General features: G+C 38.2%; 1 protein-coding gene across 15 annotated transcripts in view; it reads left to right on the forward strand.

Moving 5' to 3' along the window:
* LOC112545341 (uncharacterized) overlaps nt 1-4,804 on the forward strand; it is a 292,857-nt gene that overhangs the window by 174,484 nt on the left and 113,569 nt on the right. For 2 of the 15 annotated variants that reach the window (XR_012903087.1, XR_012903088.1), the window contains exon 1: nt 1,617-4,794. The exons of the other annotated variants lie outside the window; for them this stretch is intronic. The gene's annotated coding sequence lies outside the window, so the exon portion shown is untranslated. Of the gene's footprint in view, nt 1-1,616; nt 4,795-4,804 lie in introns of those variants that run through there. 15 annotated transcript variants of the gene reach the window in all.

The following is a 4,804-nucleotide window of genomic DNA, read 5'->3' on the forward strand; positions in this document are numbered from 1 at the left end:
CAGCCAAATTCTAATAAGCGCTGCTTACCATTTAGGATTTAAGAAGGTTGATAAGTGCTGGCTTTCCTTCTTTGTCAGTACTATTAGTGGAAGTTATGCATAAACGTAACACATACACATACAGAAATTGCTTAACTTAAGGTTTTTTAGTACGTTTATTATCACTGCACTTACTGAAAATTCAGAGAATTAGCAGCTAAGGCAACAATGACATCCAGACAAACCTTGGTGTACAAGTCTTTCCAGCTAAATAACATAATACCAAGTTCTTGAAAATCACATTCATATGCATCTCTGGTCACATATGATTAAGATTTTACCAACAGACATACTTTTACTTTTAAAGGACTATAATGTCTTGCTTCTACAGAAAATATTCTGAGTGTAGAGAGGGAAGGTTGTATTTTACTGTGGTTTTTAGGCACTGGTTGTACGCATTGTGTGGGGTTATGTATAGCAGTTGAAAGGATGTTTTATTGTTAAATTCCAGTCCATCAGAACTGATCAAATTCATTGGCGCAAAACTTCTCCTTGGTTCAACAGGGGAAATTCTCTATGTGGAGAAGGAGGCTTGCTAGCACAGGTGCTGACTTCTCAGTTAAGTCTTTCTGCTTTCTGGCTTCACTGTGTGCGGTGTATGTGCTTCTGCCACCTACTGTTGGCTTGCAAATGCTGAGCACCCACACTTTTTTTTTTCTGGTGGGTGCTTGAGTACCAGAATATTCATGGTTGGCACCTTTGCTTACCAGCAAAGCTGAGTGTGAAGCAGAACTTTAAATTCCTCTAAGGAACAGACACTATCTCTGTCTGGAGAATCTTCTGTTGTTTACCAGAGAGGAACCCTTGTCCAACTGACTGTTATTGGGACTCTTTCAGTGGGTCTCTTCCTGGTCAACCTTACAAGATTAATTGGAAGGTTGAGGGTGCAGAAGAGCAATAGATTGACGTTGAAGCACAGAGAAAGCTCGGGTGAGAGATTATTTAGGGAATCTGTCTGGAAAAGAGCAACATGAGCATTAATAAGCTTCAGGGGGTAGCTGAGTTAGTCTGTACAGGATAAATTTAAAAACAGCAAATGGTCTGGTAGCACTTTATAGACTAACAAAACATGTAGATGGTATCATGAGCTTTCGTGGGCACAGCCCACTTCTTCAGATGACCGGGGTTTTGAGTTTAGGATGTGCAGACCCAAAATAAATTGGGGAGAAGTTAAGTTCTCATGCTGATGGCCTCAATTGTGATGTGGGATGGTTGGGACACTATCAACATAACATTCAATGTAGGTGCAAACAGCTCTTTGTGTAGATTCCTGTGTTAGGAAGGGTACTATCTATTGACTTTGATTCTTATCTGCTTCGTTTTAACTTCCCAATCTTCAGGTGCTTACTGATTCCCAGTTCTGTCTTCCTGTTTTTCCCTTTGATATTTCCATACCCTCTGCTCCTTGTTTCCTGCCCCCCTCCTTTTTTTCTTCCCTCCCCTCCCCCCCACTTCCTTCTCCCCTATTTATTTTGGGTCTGCACATCCTAAACTCAAAACTCTGGTCATCTGAAGAAGTGGGCTGTGTCCAAGAAAGCTCATGGTACCATCTATAAGCATTGATGAAATTTAAAAAACAAATAGTCTTTCAGTACCTTAGAGACTAAGAAAACATGTAGATGGTATCATGAGCTTTCATGGGCACAACCCACAAGTTCATGATACCATCTGCATGTTTTGTTAGTCTCTAAGGTGCTGCAAGACTATTTGTTGTTTTTTAAGTTTTTTTCCTGTTACAGACTAACTTGGCTACCCTTCTGAAGCTTATAAGCATTGATGGAGAATGGAGGAGGTCTGTGAAGATGCAGTGCTCATTTGGCTTCCGTGACAAAAATCTACACTATATGAAAAATAATTGTTTTGGTGTACTTTATAAAATTTTGCCCAAATGTACAAATTGTAATTCAGTATTAAACATTCCCTTAAGTTTATGGGGTCCCCAAAACAAAAAGTGAAAATAACTTTAAAAAAATGTCAAATAGAAATGGTTTTGTATTGGTTTGACTGGTGAAAATCTTTGAAGGACACTTTAGAGTGTCAGTGATATTGGGAAATCAAGTTTGATCTTCTTATTGAAATGGTATTATTGTGAAATGAAGGTTCAAAGAGTTTTAAATCCTCTTTTAATGAAGCACAATTTTTAATACAGAATCACTTAGCCAGTCATTGGTTTATAGTTCCAGAGTCTTTCAGCAAGTGTCAGAAATGTATCGGGTTTGCTAGGCCATAGTCATTACATATCTGATTTGCAGTGCTGTGTGTTTCCATCAACTTAAACTGGTAACGTAGTGATTGCTCCCATTAGCCAGTCCGTGAGGTTATTATGTTTCTAAAAAGCTAGAACTGTGTTAAGTGCTGCCCTGTGCCCCCTTTGCAAGCTCCTCATGTTTCCTCCAAAATCACAGTAGTGTATGCCTGCTGTGGGAGCCATAATTTTGCCCTCTGAATTTATTATGAGTTTAAGTAGATGTTGATTTGGTAAACTGATTTGCAGGTCATCTTTAAATATACCAATCAAGCTATATGTCAGTGAACTGCCGAGCAGACCTGATAGTAACATATGGTCGAGTTATTTATAATTAAATCAATTATTTAATAATTTACTGCCTCCTAAAATAAAATAAGCTCATTACAAACAGCTCCAGCCTAATGAAACGAATCATTTTGTGGCTCTAACATTTGCTTTGCATTGTGTAGGCTTTGAATCAGGAACTTGTCACAAGAAAGCAGAACCCTCCTATTGACTAGAAAAAGAAGTTATTGTTTTAAAAGTTTTAAAAATTTGCACCATTTTTTATTTTGTTTTAGGCTAGATGAATCATCCTTTCCTCTGTGCTTCTGCTCCTTCTGTTGTCTGAGGTGGCTTTCTGAAGGCCGCAGAACTTCTGGCCTGTTACTAACAACGCGGATGTTGTCTCTCATGGGCCACATTTTGCCTCTTTATTTCTTTGTATCTGCCTCTCTCCAGTTCTGTCATCTCTTCTATCTCCCTTCCTATTTCTTCTTTGTGCTGCTTCCTTTTTCACTCTGCTTTCCTGTTCTTTGTCATTCTTCCTTAGACCCTATTTAATCCTCTTTAATCTACTCCTCTTTCTCATGTCCACTCACCTCAGAGTCTTCCCTTCCCCAACCTAGAATAGAAACCCATGAATTAGAGATGGGAAGGTTCTAGCTAGGTCACATGTAGTTCATCCACTGCCCTGTGAAAATGCAGAATTATGTCCTAACAGGACTTCTACATCTCCCTTTGAATACTCCACAGTGTACTTGGTATCTAGCTCTGCCCCCCCCCCCCCCCCGACTAAATTAGATTGTCATTCTACTGGGCCATATCCTCAGTTTTACAAACTTTTAAAGCCAGTACATCTAAACTAATTTACATCATCTGAGAATGTGGCTCAGTATTATTATTTCTCATTATACCTTCACATACTCTTATGTGCACCCTTAGACAGCTGTTTCTACAGTTAATGCCAGAAGTGCTGAAACTTCAGATGCCAAGTGTGCTTTTGACTTCCATATTGCTAGCATTTGAGGCTAGATGTGCTACCAGTGTCTGATACTTAGTATAAGTAACACTTTTTGCATCTAGCACCTACTGGTGCTACTAATAATCCTAGATGAAACATGCAATGCTGTCCTACGGGATAATTAATCATGAGACACTAAATAGGATTTGTAGGCATAATCCTATTCACTCAATCAGCAGTGATACTTATAAGTATATACATTATTAATTTCCAGTTGGTCATTTATGAATTGTCCCTTTCTGAATATTTAAAATTGATTTTAAAATCTTGAACTGTGTGAAGATTTCATATAAAGTGAGAGATTAAATAGATTGGGATTAGATTGTTCAGAGAGGAAACAGATAAGAGGAAAGATAATAGGCGTATATAAAAATATTCTGTCATTGGTAGATGTACCATTGATTTCATCTAGCATGGCAATTCCTATATTGAAGTGACTGTTTCAGCAACAATTGCTTAACTAGTTAAGCTATGTTCTTTGCTTTGGACATTGCTGGGGAAGCAGGAGTTCAGTACTGTCTCATATTTATATTTTCAACTCGCAGCTTTATTTCAGAGGACTCATACTACAGCCTGATCTTTATTAATGCACGTACTGTTGTGTGACAAGTAGCCAAAAGTAAATATACGTAACTGTTTTAATTCTCTTATAAAATCCCCCAGTGTCTTTGCACAGGACCAAATTCAGATCTCATTTACAGCAAAACAAATTGATCAGTCTGTGGCCTTTACACCACAGTAACTGAGAGAAAAATTGGCACCATAATTTGTTCTGCTTGTGAGACGTGATAATCTTTCCATAAATCACTCTCTTAGAAGTTCTTTTGCTTCCTGGTCTGAACATCTAGATCACGTAAAATGTAGATAAACTTTTAAGTATTTGTAGAACACATCCTTCTACTTTCCCTCCCTCCCAAAAGTCCTTTTCCTCCCTCTTTGTCCCCCTACATCTCCTCCACTCTAAAACAAAACAGCAAAATTATACTTTGACTAGCATAGTGGGGTTTTTTTTTGTCTCCTCCCATTCTAATTATGACCCGAACTTTGCTTTCATTATAAAGCATGTGTACCAATTACTCTGTGGGAGTGGTGAAACTGCAGCACAGAAACTAAAACGATTTGGATTAATCTGAAAGCTACTCATTTGCTTGCGCTTCTTTTTATTAACGGCTGAAAACATGCAGTTTGCCTTGTATTGGCTGTGTATTTTTCAACAAGAATTGAGGTAACTATTT

This window comes from Pelodiscus sinensis, chromosome 1, assembly GCF_049634645.1.
Source record: "Pelodiscus sinensis isolate JC-2024 chromosome 1, ASM4963464v1, whole genome shotgun sequence".
In the NCBI taxonomy this organism is placed as follows: domain Eukaryota; kingdom Metazoa; phylum Chordata; order Testudines; family Trionychidae; genus Pelodiscus; species Pelodiscus sinensis.